General features: G+C 47.0%; 1 protein-coding gene across 1 annotated transcript in view; it reads left to right on the top strand.

The window, feature by feature from the left end:
* Nucleotides 1–15,897, top strand: part of LOC110506379 (teashirt homolog 3) — a 38,452-nt gene that overhangs the window by 1,901 nt on the left and 20,654 nt on the right. The gene's annotated exons all lie outside the window — the stretch shown is intronic.

Raw genomic sequence — 15,897 nt, 5'->3', positions numbered from 1 at the left:
ATGTTGTCAGAGCCAAAGGCCACATTTCTTCTCTCTCTCTTTTAGAAGTAGAGAATATAGAACAATCCACGTGACTCTTCAAAATTTGCTTTAATTAAATCTTACTTAGTTCATAGAACACCTCATATATTATACTCTATATAAATAATTAGGCTAAGCGACAACATGGTAGTTACTTAGCTACCATTCTGTTGAAAAAAACAACAACATTATTCGAATCAGACTTCTGTTCTCATACTGTTGCTCTATGGCTGGAACTTCTGGGTTTTCTGTCCGCTTTCGGAAGTATTGTCTGAAGCACCAATGTGTTGAGGTATAACAGGCTACCTGTTTTAAGGTTCAATAAGGCTTATTCTTATTTGTGAGAGATTTGCTTCATTACCATCAACATATAGGCCACATTCGGCGCATGTGGCAAATAAAGTTGGATTTGATTTTTGATTCGACATTTACCTAAATGCTTTAAAGTGTAGTTAAGTTTTCTGAAACATAGCCTACATGTAATTTCATCTATACTACCTCAACTTTTAGCCTATAACAAAACTATAACAAGCACCTAGGTCAAATCCTCTTAATATATACTATACAAATTCAATATTATGTAATTATTATAGTAATCGCTCGAATTACTACACACACACACACACACACGCACACACGCACGCACACACACACACACACACACACACACACACACACACACACACACACACACACACACACACACACACACACAGAGACACACACACACACACACACACACAAAAACAATTGTATCTTGCGCATACACACAGTGCTTCTATGAAAAATGTAACTATTAGCCTAATCGGGAGACGGAAGACTGGTTTGCTCCATCAGAATGACCCGTCAAAGCGACTTTGTTTCATATTTGATTTAATTGTCTCCCTTCTGACAGCCACATTCATCAATGGCTCTAATGGTCAATCAGAAGTTGGCAGAGTGACTGCTCTCATTTTGTTTCTCCATACGTCGGGCCTGAGCTTTACTTTATCAAAACGCTTTTGCCTAATGGACACTCTGGGGGTGGGGGCCGAGGGGGGCTGGGAGATGACTGAAAGCCTTCTTATCCCAGGCGAGAGAGTGAGAGAGAAAAATAAGGCATTTATTATTTTGATGAGCGGATGAGGACAGACACGAGAGCAGAGAGGGATGTTTTTTTTGTTTGTTGTTGTGACGAGGCAACTTCCTGTCATTTTTTACAGGGTCTGTATAACCCCTCCCAACCTTCGCCCCTCTTACTTTCCCAGCAGCCCTCGCAGCTGCAAGTTATAAGGTTGACGACTGCTCCGTGGCACACAAAGAGTGGTGACAAATTGATTGTGCTGTAGTGATGGAAAGAGCAAAAAATGGCAGATAATGGGCCTTGATTAGGAACTTTGGGAAATCCAGTCCCCGACAACCTTGAGCGTTTCATGAGAAAATCTCTCTCTCCCTCTCTCCCTCTCTCATTCTCTTTGCTTCCCTCTCTCTCTCTTTCTCTCCTCTCACTCTTTTCCCTTTTTCAGCCCACCAGTCTGGAAGGGCTGCTCAGCCGTAAAAAAAAGAAAAGTTGTTTTGCCAGCTTCATTAGTGTTCACCTAATTAGCTGTAAAGCTGATGGATTCCTGACAGCCCTAATGATTGGAGATGACAAGCTCCGCACACTGTCATCCAGCCCAATTAGGTTTGCAGCTAGTTTGATGTAATCAAGTTGATATTACACAGTCCTCCATGCCTTTAGTTGTGCACTAACTCAATTTTCTGCTGCAGGTGACAAATGGGCCAGGGTACCTGGGTAATCACGTTGGCTTGGAATTAGGCTGTTTTTTAATGGTCAGGAGCCTAAAAACAACAACAAAAACTAGCCTCTCAAAAAAGTCTGTCTGGGAAAGAGGGGCTTGTGGCAGCCAGCCCCCCCTCCCACACACACACACACACACACACACACACACACACACACACACACACGCACACGCATGCACACGCACACGCACACACACACACACACACACACACACACACACACACACACACACACACACACACACACCACTCTCTCTGTCTAGCCACAACACCTTTCCCACAGTACCTTCCTCCGTTTAGGAGTGGACAATGCTGTGAACGCCGTTTTATCTTGTTTGTTCGTCTGCTTCAAAGCCGCACAAGACCAAACATATCATTGTTCTGGGGAGGAAAGTGGGAACATCAAACGTAGGACGTTTTTTTCTCCTTCGCTAGTTGTGTTAATGCCATGCTAGTCTTACTGAGTAGTACTGTAGTTCCTCTTGCCCGAAACACTCTGAAAACATTGCGCTGACGTTGTAGCTGTTTTGCTACACTGTCATAGAGAATAGTATTGCTTTAGGGCCAGGCCGCTCTCTGGGAAATATATTTGAAGAAGCCTCGTAAAATTAGTCGACATTGATATTGTTGACGTTGCTCATCATCACGTACATCATTACATAGTCATAGATGCCTATTATCAGCGTTGTGTTCAAAGGGGCTTAAACGTGATTTATACAAATACTAAGACCACGACAGATCTAGTTCTGCTTGACGGGAGATGGATTGCAGTGAGGAAAAGCAGCTGATTTCTGTGATTTTTTTGGTGTGTGGTTGATTGATTGTGGATGAGCGAGAGTGATTAATCACGCTTGATGTGTGTTAACGTTGCAGTCATGCTGGATACACAACCACATACGGTGGCCCATAGACACATGGGTTACTGCACACACATGCACGGACACACGCACACACACACACACACACACACACACACACACACACACACCGCTTGCATGTTGTTGCAATAATGTATTGTCTCTGCTTATTGCTAAAAAATAGTGTAATGTTACTTCATTCACTTTGTCGCTGGTGCAGTTGGTTCATTCGCTGTAGTTCACAGGTCGGGAGCAACGGCTTGTTGGGGCCTTGCTCGTACGACGCTTTACCCCTACAAAGTCTCTGCGAATTCAATTGAATGAAACATGCCATCTTAATTGGGCTAATTATCCTAGTTAAAAAGCTGGTCATGATAATTCTATGAATTATTGAGACGGAAAGAAAATGATTTCATAAACATCACCTTCCACAGTCCACCCCCACCCTCAGTTAATTAGAAATGAAATTATTAAGAACTACATTATATTTAAAAATCAAGTGGATTTATCCGTGCATATTTTCCAAATGTTTTTGGTTGTGGTGGACAGAGGCGTCATGCCCATAGGGGGCACGTGCCCCCTCAGACTGGTCCTGTAAAACAAAATGTTTTTTTCTGTGTAATACTACTAGCCACTTATACATTTTATGAAGCTGGTTTTAGCTAACCAGATAGGTCCCCAATCTCCCAACCTCATAACTAGCTATCAAGAAGCCGTTTCAGGCAGTCAATCAAGTTAGAGTAGCTAGCTGGTCAAACTATATTCGCTTGCCTTCTGGCAAGGTTGGCAGACTTTAGAAAACCAAGCAATTACTAAATCTACTGAATGGGACTCACTTTCCTTTTGATCTCTTTCCCAGCTTTTAGTAGAGATGCAGAGATATTTTTTTTTAAATAACCGCCGGTAGGGAGAATACAGACAGCTCAAGAGGTATGCTTGGATTTGCAAAAAAAAAACTTTTATTTTTATTTTATTTTTTTACATATAATATAAAAAACACATATAAGCATAATGATAATGGGTCTGGAGGAAAAGGCTGTTTCAGGTGTTTGAAACATGCAAGATTCTCCAATTTAAGTATGCACCAACTCAGTGTCCTTGCGGTTAGTGTCCGCCCTGAGATTAGAAGGTTGTGAGTTCGCTCCCAGGCGGAGTCCTACCAAATACTGTAGAAATGGGGCCTGACATGTTTCTGCTTGGCACTCAGCATTAAGGAGACCGATTGGGGCTAAGGCCCTGCGATAGACCTGTACATCAAGCTGCCTCACGCTACAGGCGAGGGGCGAGGGTACTCTGGACCATCCCCTCACTTGCTTTGTGCCCCCTCAGACTTTTGGGGTGCGTGACGCGCCTGGGGAATGGCAACATGGCTGTGTATGTCTGAAGCTGAGTGCCAAAAAAAAAAAAACATTGAACAAAGTAGCCTAATCCAAAATAAAGTGAAGTAGAAATAGCATGTGGACAGATCACACAACCAAATGTGGAGAATAAACGAGTGGCCTAGGACTATCTGTCTGTCCACGTGAGTCTTTGTCCGTGTATCCCGGCCCCTGTGATCAGTAGTCCCCAGAAGCCCTGGTGCCCCCTCCGGGGTGAGGTGTCTACTCCTGGGCCTTCTTCTCAGGATTACGGGCCTTTCCTCAGCCTTCCCTTGCATTGCATTGCTCTCCCTAAAGTGAGGCTCTCCCAGGCAGCCAGCTGACACTATGATTAGTTATGGCCGTCCTCTGCCTTTTTCACAGCCACAAGTGAGCGACAATGAACGGGGTTAAGAGCGGAGAGGGTGGAGAAAGAGAAATGAAGGGAGAAGGGGTGAAGGGGGGGGGGGGGGGGGGGGGGGGGGGGGAAAGCTGAATAACACAGAGAAAGAGGGAGAACGAGGGAGGGAGGGAAAGTTCCCTGCTCGAGGATGTACGGTTGATAAACAGATTTCTTTTCCTCCCCAGAATCTTCCGTCATGGCTCCTGTTAGCTTGACAGCTGTCAATTAGAGCTCCCTTGGTCTCGCGGGCTGCAGTTTATTGCAGGCGGTTGACGCTGTCATTTTGCCCACAGTTTCGCCTTGAGCGTTATCACGAGCGCACCGAAACAGTCAATAGCTGGCGCATCAGCAGTTATTTCTTGAATTGACTTACAGGGCTGCGTCTTTCTCTCATTCTGTTCATAGCCCCTCTCCTCCCGGCTCCTCTCACCAAAGGTTGTTCTGCGAGGGGAGAGAGCGACGAACAGCGACTGCAGCAGGGTTAGTGAGAGAGCAGGGGGGGGGGGGGGGGGGGGGGGGGGGGGCGATGCAACACACTCAGACACACACAGTTATTGTACACAAAGGTACGCCCGTGGAACACACACAAAACAGTTCCATTTACACGCAAGCTATCAAGACCTAAAAATGTTTTTGTTTTTTTGGACTGTGTCTGGCTCCTTGTCCAAACAATACTTTTCACACAATAGACACACAACAGTGTTCAACAATAGGCCGTCCCCATTTCTTCTGGGATTGTTATTTCTATTCCGGAATGAACATGCACAGTGACACATTTACTGTATTGGAATGTGTTATTACTAGGTAGTAAATGCCGGAACGTTCGTTGTGGAAAGGTAGAAGCTTTTTATGTTTTCTTAAGGTTGAAGATTTATTTATGTACACTTTTGCTCTACCTTTTATGTTTTATCGCCTGCTGAAATGAACACCTCAGCAAATTGTGCACCAGTGCAAGACATTAGTCAACCTAGTTGTAAGATCACAAGACTGGACAGATAAACGTCTATAAACCATCAAATGCAACAGTTTGTCTAATGGCAAACAGGATGTTTTCTGAATTAAACGAGAACATCCAACCACTGGTAAAAGGAAGTTTGGTCAGGAGATGAGTGGCTACTTAGCTCCTCCTCCTCTTCTCTCTCTCTCTCTCTCTCTCTCTCTCTCTCTCTCTCTCTCTCTCTCTCTCGCTCTCCCTCTCTCTCCCTCTCTCCTTCCCTCTCTCTGATATGGGTGTTCATATTTGATTGATCAACGATGATCAGTTTCTCTCTTTCCCCAATGATTAGGGAATCATGTCAACTCCTAAGCGCTGCTATTTCAATGTGCAGGAGATATTGTCATTATTCTAGTGGAGTGATTGGGTAGAGCTCAGCCACTGCTCTACAAAACTCCCACTGTGAAGCCTGATTCGCTATCGGGCCTGCACCAGAGCACCAAGGGAATCGGCTTCTCTTCTAGGCACATTTTTGAGGAAACAGGAAATTTAGAGAGTTTGTGGGATCTTTGCACTTCCTCTGCGGAGAAACAGATATATTTTATGCTCCTCCTCAGTAGAGTATAAAACACGTCCCCCAAATTTGGCTGGCTGAACTTTCCCAAGGCAGACTAGTGTATTATCCGGCTGAAATTCTCTCTGTATGTCTGGGTTGTCCTCTCCTCTCTCCCCCCACCCACCCTACTTTTCTCTCCTCTCAGCGATACTATGGCTCTTTGTGTGATGTGTGTGTCGGGCCAGTCTTCAGGAGCCTGGCAGCTACACGGGGGATTAAATCTCCCAGCAGCCCTATGCAGTAAAATATGGGAGTGTGGAGTAATCCCTGCCTGTGTTGTTGTCATGTCGAGGAGGGACAGGGGTGCACAGAGAGGAGAGGTAGGGGGCCGGGGAGGACGAGATGGAGGGGGCCGGGGAGGACGAGATGGAGGGGGGGGGTTCTGAGTGTCGTTTGGGCCAGACTCCAGGTCTGGGTTTCTTCTTTCCCTCAGTTGGGGTGAGCCAGCCGATGGGTGTGGGCGGTGGGGATGGAGGAACTTTGGTTGTCTTTGTGTTGGGCGTAGCTTTGGTTGGTTGTCCTCCTTCCCGGTGGGGCTCTGACAGGGGCCAGGCGAGACTGGCAGCCATCAGTCAGGCGGGTGACACGGAGGCTGTTTTTGATGGTGTCGGGGATGAAAGGCAGGGGAGCCGTAGAGGCCCACGTAATCAGGACATCCTTCTCAGGCATGACAGCCTCTTCCTCTTCTCTCCTCTCTCCTCTCCTCCGAAGCCAAGAGACAGCCTCAAACGCCTCGTCTCCCTCCCTCCCTCCCCCTGTTTCATGTTCTGATCAGTCTCAGATGCTGGAAATTATCCTCCCCTTTAATTTTTTGTAATGGGGGGGAGGGGGTGGGGGGTCAGGAAAGGCAGGGGGGGGTGGTCTGAAACGGGGCAGTGATTTGGGTGTTTACACGTGTGTGTTTCTGCTTATACACCTATGTGTGTGTGTGCATTTAAGTAACAGGAAAGGGGTCGGGTTTTTCTCTCCTTGGCAAAGGCAGGCAGGTGCGAGAAGGAGAGAGAGAGAGAGAGAGAGAGAGAGAGAGAGGGAGGAAGTCTGTTTTATTTTATACTGCAGGCCTGTTGCTAATTAATGTTTCTTGGTAGGATTCTGTCGGAGTTGAGTCATGGTTTTGATCTTTATGCCTGATAACTGCATACCTAATGAGATTTCAAAGCTTCTCGAGATGTGAGTGCTGCTCCCTGCAATTATTGACAGATGCCTTTTCTTCGCCATTGGGTTCTGCTCCATAAATCCTTCCCCTGTAATGAGCTTGAGAAGTGCCACCCTGCCAGTGAGCTAATGAAACCGAGCAAGGGGGGGGGGGGTGTACGAGGAGGGGGGCGTCACACTCCTCTGACACATATTTTTTTCTCTTTAAATGAACTCTGCAGATGTCAGGGCCCTCGCTTGTGTGTCGAAAAAGAAAAGAGGTGAGCGTGAGATAGAGGAGTAGGGGGAAAAAATTGTAGGAGGGAAAAAAAAGTAGATCCTTTCTCTTATGAGAAGAACAGTTTGGCCGATCGGGTTTCCATCCCCATGTTACGGTCGTTTGTCTGAGATAGCTATTTTATTTGAAATGGTAGTATTGTTGTTGCCGAAGTTGACTTTGATTGATATAACTGCCCTCTTGCTACTGAGCTAGCTTTTTTTCTAGTCCTCTTTATTTTCAGTTTTTTTATTCCTTCCGTCCCTACACTCTTCCTGTTTGTAGCTCTGGTGGGGGGGGGGGGGTGGACACAGGGAGAAGGAACGGGGAGAAGGGCAGACAGAGAGAGCGAAAGAAAGAAAGAGAGACAGAGAAAGGGAGAGTTTGGGGGGGAAGAGTCAAAGGGAAAGAAGGGCAGCCTGTTCTCTGTCCGTACACACACACACACACACACACACACACACACACACACACACACACACACACACACACACACACACAAGGCTAGCCGGACGGGTCTTTTAGGAGATCTGAAACAGAGCTGTGGTGGAGGGAGAGTAGCTGCTCCATGCCAAACAGTTGATTTCCTCCCCTCGTCGGCATGGTCATACATCATGGACCCACCCTTCTCTCCTGACAGAATGACGTGTGTCATTTATCAAATGGGCCTTTGCCAGAGCCCTGTGTGAGGGGCTGTCTTCCTCCCTTAGAGAGGAGCCTGGGCGTCCACGCCTCTGAGGGGGCGGAGGAGGGAGAGAGGAGGGGAGGGGGAATGTAAAGCCGAAAGTGGGATGGGGGGGGGGGCTGTGGGTGTGGAGAGAGAGGTTAGGAGTGAAGGGGAACAGCACTATAATTCCAGTAGTGCTCCGACTCGCCTCTTACATTCCCTAACCCCTATGTGTGAGATGGGAGGGGGACTTTGTGTTGTGCTCGAGGTGGGAGGAAGATAGTGTGTGTTTGTAGACATACAGTATGTGTTTAAAAATAATGCACTTAGTTTGGTAGTGGACTTGTTCGGAATTAAGTTAGTATTTCATGTGTTAATGCATGTGTTTGTATGTGTGTGTGTCCATGTGTTTCCTGTAAATATGGGTGTGTGTGTGTATATGGATTCTGCATGTGTAGTCTATCATAATGTAATTGCATATGTGTGTGTGTGTGTGTGTGTGTGTGTGTGTGTGTGTGTGTGTGTGTGTGTGTGTGTGTGTGTGTGTGTGTGTGTGTGTGTGTGTGTGTGTGTGTGTTTGTGCATCTATGTGTGTCTTTGCTCTTCTCTGAGTCCCTGCTCCCACACATGTCCCAGTGCTTCTTTGTCCCGGTCCCCGGGCCCCGTGGTTGACAGGTATCACTCAAGGCCCCGGCTTCTTGCCATTCAGCCCTCTCTCGCTCTCTTGGGGGTTACGCCAGTGAATCTGAGCTCTCTCGCTTTCCCATGATTCAAAGGAGCGTTACTGAAGATGGATGCTCCTTAAAAAAAAATAGATTGATGATGGATATGAGGCTGGCTGTGTCATTCATCATTTTGAATATTATTTAGACTGGCCGTGTAAAGCTGTAACCTGAGCTTTGGCGAAGAGGGGACTGAGTGCTAGACCCAGGACATGGGCCCAGTGATGGATGGGTCAGCCAGATCCTTGTTTGTTACCAGATACCAGAGGAGCAGCGCTCGCTCACTCCTAATGCGCCTCACTGCCTACTTTTGCCCGAAAGGGTAAAAATAAAACCAATGGCGGTCAGGTGGAGAAGAGAAGAAAAAAAACAGCTAATGTTGGACGTGGCCCTCGCTCCTCGCCCTGGGTAACCCTTGTTTCGAAACGGCTCTATCTTTCTAGTTAGCTTCCTTCCTGTGTATTTGTGTTGTTTTACAGGAGGTTTTTGGTTTTTATTTCGCCAGACTAGTGAGATGAGGTGGCCATCGTCGGGGCAGCTCGTCGAACAGCTGTGGCCCATTAGGAAGAAATACGGCTGACTGTGCTAGTTAGCCTCATAAACTCACAATAATGTGGATAGACTACATTTTGAGCACTTGTAATGGTTTATTTTGAATATTTTTCGGATATGGTAAAATGTTTTCATTCCTTAGACCGGACTATTTAAGAGCAAGCGGAGGACAGGTGTTTTTCCCCCTATCAACCTAGGTGTGTACAATGCAGGTACTGTACAATGTTGTTGTAATAGCTGTTAAGCACAATGCCATTTCAGGGTGAATTATAATCTTGCCTAGTGTTGGATTCAATAAAAGTAATCTTATGTTTGTAGTCAGCCATCATTGTTCCAGCTGGGTTTTCTTGCTGTCTGCCTGCATATCAATAAGCCCCTCCCCACATGCCAACAAGCCCCTCCCCATGTCAACAAGCGCCTCCCCAGGCCAAAGTCAGACCACAGGAGAGATAGCTAGTGATAGCTGGTCTCTCTCTTGAGAGGTTACCTCATCACACACCAACATTTTTCGCAAAGCCTACTCACCCTCTATGCCATTTATTTTCCTCTGGTCTTCTTCCTGCCATGAAGAACTGGACTCCTGAGAGGAGAGGAGAGGAGCGAAGGAACGAGACAGGGTCAGGCAGAGGAGAGGGCTTCAACCCTGCCCTCCACACTAGGAGAGAGAGAGATAGAGAGAGAGAGGCTGTTTTGTTTTGTGCTATTTTTCTCCCCCTCCTCTCTTTCTTTTTCCAGTTTTATAGCAGGAGACATGATTTATTGTGGCCATCCATCTTTGAGACTCATCCATCACCTCCTGGTTGCTAGGCAATCATGGCAGCAGCTGTTTGCTTTGAATCAGACAGAGACGCTGTCAATCAGCGCCGGCAGGTGAAAAGCATTATAAACACGCTATTGTCAGACGGAATAATTAATCAAAAGGCAGGAGAGATAATTATAAAGACATGACCCTTGCTAGCACTTGGTCTGGGTTGCCTGGATAAAACAAAAAGAGAAGCTGGAGGGTTCTCTCTCTCTCTCTCTCTCTCTCTCTCTCTCTCTCTCTCTCTCTCTCTCTCTCTCTCTCTCTCTCTCTCTCTCTCTCTCTCTCTCTCCCTCTCTCTCTCTCTCTCTCTCTCTCTCTCTCTCTCTCTCTCTCTCTCTCTCTCTCTCTCTCTCTCTCTCTCTCTCTCTCTCCCTCTCTCTCTCTCTCTCTCTCTCTCTCTCTCTCTCTCTCTCCACAGTGAAGGAGAGGAGAGGAGTGAGTGAGTGCTGATGACAGTCAGTGGCACAGGTTCTAATTCCATTAAAAGAAGATTGGCTCGAAAGTGGAGAGAAATAAAAGGCTGGCAGATGAGAGAAAGAGAGAGAGGGAGAAATAATGAGGGAGAGAGAGAGAGAGAGAGAGGGAGAGAGAGAAAGAGAGAGAGAGAGAGAAAGAACGAGGGAGAGAGAGAAAGAACGAGGGAGAGAGAGAGAGGGAGAGAGAGAGAGAGAAAGAACGAGGGAGAGCGAGAGAAAGAGAGAGAGAGAGAACGAACGAAGGAGAGAGAGAGAGAGAGAAAGAGAGAGAGAGAAAGAACGAGGGAGATAGAAAGAGAGAGAGAAAGAAAGAGGGAGATAGAAAAAGAGAGAGAGAGAGACAAGAGAGAGAGAGAGAGAGAGAGAGAGAGAGAGAAAGAAAGAACGAGGGAGAGAGAGAGAGAGAAAGAGAGAGAGAGAAAGAACGAGGGAGATAGAGAGAGAGAGACAGAGAAAGAACGAGGGAGATAGAGAGAGAGAGACAGAGAGAGAGAGAGAGAGAGAGAGAGAGAGAGAGAGAGAGAGAAAGAACGAGGGAGAGAGAGAGAGAGAGAGAGAGAGAGAAAGAATGAGGGAGATAGAAAGAGAGAGAGAAAGAAAGAGGGAGATAGAAAGAGAGAGAGAAAGCGAGAGAAGGGGACAACCTCGTTAAATGTGGGGTTTAAAGTGGGGCTCTTCAAATTTATGCTGTTAACACAACCTCTCCATTTTGCCTATGATATGCACTGTAAGGTACATTAAATAAATTGCACACTTGTAAGAACCCACACACACACACACCCACCCACCCACAGACAGACAGGCAGACCAGTGCAGTAGAGATAGGGCCCTGCAGTGACCCTTGGGGCCCAGTAGAGGGGGCCTGTAGTGGAACTGCCTGCCTGCCTCTGCCTTTATAGGATCCTGGCCCCTACATCTGTGGAGGTGTGTGGATCCACAGGCTCACGGCAGGCAGGAGTTTGGAGAGGTGTTGGGAAAACATAACGTGATATTGCGTGTGTTCAGCATGCGTGTTTGTATAACTACTTACATAACGCGTTGGCTTGATTTTATGTGTGTTTGTTTGTCTGACCCAGGTATCAGAGCCCTCCTAGACTCAGGGGCCCAGCGACTTTAGGTCAGGAAAGACCAAAATTGGCCTGCAGGTGATTTTATTTGGCCCATCATGTTTTCTGAGCAAAAAAATGATAAACAAATAAATAATGTTTTGGGGGGATATAAAATACTCTAAAAACACCAGAAAATTATCTCCAAGTGAATTTTAAAGTATTGATACATGATAGAGAGGTATGATCATATACAAATGAAAGCCAGGTTTGAAATGATTATGTTTTAGTCTGAGCCACTTGTGGTCAATTTGCGGTCTATAAATGATTTGTAATTATGTTCCCGGACCCCTGACCGTCCGTAGCTGAATCTAGTTGATGATCCCTGCTTTAGGTGATCTGAGCTCAGGTTGCCTACTACACCAGTTCTCCCTTGGGTTCTCTCTCCTTCCTCTCATTCTCTCTCTTTGTCCATCCCCTGTTTTTTTCCCAGCGCTTCCTAGTCCCTCGTGTTCCGTCGGATGAGCCAGAGAACAACACAGCTCATTCTCCTTGAACCGGCATGCTCTCTAATGTTATTTTTCTACCACGGTGTTGCCCAACGTTCATGTGTAAACTCCCATAGCCGAAGATCCTCTGGGGCTGTGTGTTGTGACTATAGAGAGAGGTTTACAGTGTGATTCATATCCCCCATAACCCTTCGTTGATCTGCACGTGTCTCTTGTGTTTTGACGTCCCGTCGGTTCTCGTCGGTTCTCATAATAATTCCAGACTTTTTTTCTTCTTTTTTTTTACGTTCTAGAAGATAATCAAGGCATATCGTAGTGGAGCTGAGTGCTCTCTCCACACAGCTGGTGAAAGAAGGGGCCAGTCATAATAGTGTGTGGGAATGGCAACGTCCCGTAGCCTCTACCGCTTTACCTTGTCTCCAAAAGACTTTAGCCCAAAGGCACGCCTCGGGCTACAAGCAACGCACGCATTCTCTCTCTCTCTCTCTCTCTCCTCGCTCTCCTCTCTCTCCTCGCTCTCCCCTCTCTCTCTCTCTCTCCCCTCTCTCTCTCTCTCCTCTCTCTCTCTCTCTCTCTCTCTCTCTCTCGCACTCACTCGCTCTCTATCCCACCTATTCAACAATGTCACCAGACCCAGACAGGAAAAACAACTACCATTTTGATTTGTCCAACTGTAATAGCCACATGAAAACTACCTTCTTACCAAAGAGCAGACCTCTTTTCATTAGCTCACTGGGCGATAGAGTCAATAAAACATGGTTAACGCGAAAGGAATTGATTCACTGACCATAATAAGCTGGACAATTGAACAGATCTTTTCAACTCTGGCTTGATAATCAGTAGCGCCAATTACTGTTTAAAAATGTGATCACATGACCTCGACACGTTTAACTTTTTCTTTTTTTTACTGAGTCTTCATGTTAACTGTCAAAGTGAATGGCCCTCCGTATGCGTTTGACGACGTGAGTAAAAATTGCCAGGCTATGCCAACTGAGTCAAGTATAATATAGTCGTATCAACTCCCTCCCGCTCCACTGACTGACAGGGGTGGAAGGTCTGGAGAGAAAGTGGACGGATGGTGTTGATTAGCCACCAGTCAAATGCACCCACCCAGACGACAGTGTAACATTTCAAAAACAAAGAATGAAAACAGTAAGAGCATTGTGGCTCGTTGAAACGCCTTGGACGCCGCGCTATAAAATGGACTTATCCGTCTACGGCTTGCCGGCTAATGTCATCGTCCTCAAAAAAAAAAAAACGGTTTCTACGAGACGCCTTGATATTTTTAGTCCTAATTAGCCGCGTAGTTCCAGAGACATCCTCTACTATTAAAGCCCCTCGTTGTTCCACCCAGACGGACAAAACCATCCGTGTGATAGTACTTCACTCTTACCTCCGCCGTAGCAAAGCGCACGTCTTGATCCACGCCTCTGTGATTCTCGCTGCGTTCTGGCTTGAAGTTAGGCCCGTGTATTACCGGATGTCGTTATGACCTAGCGAGACGTGTCCATTGTTACTGTGGTGTATGTGGTGTATGTGGTGTATGTGATGTATGTGGTGTATGTGGTGTATGTAATGTGTGGCGCGTAAAGGTCAGGACAGACACATGAGCGATCAGTGTGTAGCCCGGCCCGGCTTCATGACACGGCTAGTCATCAACACTTCCTGTTTCTGAGGAGTGGATGTTACGCTCAGGCCTGACAAGGCCCACTCTGTTTATGAATTCCTGAGGCCTGATACAGACACAGAGTCATGGAGTTCTCTGGAAACAAGACAAGTGTGTGTGTGTGTGTGTGTCACTATGACGTGATCTTGTGTCTACATGTGAAAAGAGAATGCACATCAAATCAAATGTTATTAGTCACATACGCCGAATACAGCAGGGGTAGTAGACATTACAGTGAAATGGCCCCTAACCAACAATGCAGTTAAAAAAATAATACAGATAATAAGAAATCAAAAGAACAAGTAATTAAAGAGCAGCAGTAAAATAACAATAGTCAATGTGAGGGGGCACCGGTTAGTCGAGGTATTTTTTATTAACCTTTATTTAACCAGGCAAGTCAGTTAAGAACAAATTCTTATTTTCAATGACGGCCTAGGAACAGTGGGTTAACTGTCTGTTCAGGGGCAGAACGACAGATGTGTACCTTGTTCAAACCTTGGGGGTTTGAACTTGCAACCTTCCGGTTACTAGTCCGATGCTCTAACCACTAGGCTACCCTGCCACCCCAGGGTAGCCTAGTGTAGGTAGGGTTATTAAAGGGACTATGCATGAATAATAACAGAGAGTAGCATTGGCGTAAAAGATGGGGGGGGGGGGGCAATGCAAATAATCTGGGTAGCCATTTGATTAGATGTTCAGGAGTCTATATGGCTTGGGGGTAGAAGCTGTTTAGAAGCCTCTTGGACCTAGACTTGGTGCTCCGGTATGGCAGAGAGAACAATCTATGGCTAGGGTGTGTGTGTGTTGTTATGTGTGTGTGTGTGTGTGTTGTTATGTGTGTGTGTGTGGGTGTGTGTGTGTGTGTGTGTGTTGTTATGTGGGTGTGTGTGTGTGTGTGTGTGTGTGTGTGGTTATGTGTGTGTGGTTATGTGTGTGTGCAGTAAATCACTCGAATCAATTGTGGGACATGTCATGGCATTCCAGACATGGCGGATAAAGCTCTTCTGGTGGCGGGCCAGTGGTGGGAGAGTACATCTGTCCCATGGTGTCCAGGACCATTACACATCCCAAGGTTCCCAAAGGGAGGGAGTGCATTTAACACTGATGCTTCAACACTGCTGTGTATGTCTGACTGACTCCCCTCCCAGTTAGAGGGAATCGCTGTCTCTGGGTCTGTGTGCAGAGCCTGATTTGGGGGTTGTCCGTTTCACAACATCTGTTAATTACTTTTTGTCTTCTGTGGTCACCGGAGGGAGTTTCCCCACACCACACAATTAAACACAAGAATACAATCAGAAAAGAAAGGGGGTACACGCAGGTAAAAAAAAGAGACTGTGAAGGAAAGAGTGAAGGAGGACAAGGAAGAAGTGTGAGAGAGAGAGTAAGGGCTGCACCGTAGGGCCCTTAAAGGTGCGGTGCGGCGTGGATCAGGTGCGGAGCGGGACTCCATCGAGAGCCTTATCGCTCCATCGTGACATGGCCAGGGGAGCGGCAGTACATTAATGCCTTGGTGCGATAGGGACTGTCTGCCTCGCACTCCTCCACAATGCAGATAAGCCCCTGCAGAGGCAACGATAGCTCCGGCGGATTAGCACACGCTCCCCGCCACGCCAGCCACGCCGGCCACGCACGCCACGCACGCGCCTTATCTATTGTTTAGAGTGCTGTGACTGGAAGAGCAGGGAGAGGAAGAAAGAAGAAGAAAAACAGAGAGGTGGGTTGGAGTGGAAAGAGAGATGTAGCATACGTAGTATGTTAAAAGGGAAACGGAGAGGGTTTTAATGGATCGTCCCCTTAGCTGTGGTACGTTGCTGGAAATGGCACCAGTCAAGAGGGGGGCCTGTTTTGGACTGGGCTGTGTTGGGTTGTGGAGGGGCTGTGTTGGGTTGGGAGGGGCTGGGTTGGGTTGGGAGGGGCTGTGTTGGGTTGGGAGGGGCTGTGTTGGGTTGTGGAGGGGCTGTGTTGGGTTGTGGAGGGGCTGTGTTGGGCTGTGGAGGGGCTGGGCTGTGTTGGGTTGGGAGGGGCTGTGTTGGGCTGTGGAGGGGCTGTGTTGGGTTGGGAGGGGCTGTGTT

The sequence above is a fragment of the Oncorhynchus mykiss genome, chromosome 26 (genome assembly GCF_013265735.2).
Source record: "Oncorhynchus mykiss isolate Arlee chromosome 26, USDA_OmykA_1.1, whole genome shotgun sequence".
NCBI classification, from domain to species: Eukaryota; Metazoa; Chordata; class Actinopteri; order Salmoniformes; family Salmonidae; genus Oncorhynchus; species Oncorhynchus mykiss.
Note: the sequence above shows the minus strand (reverse complement) of the source record. Positions and strands in the feature narration are given on the sequence as shown.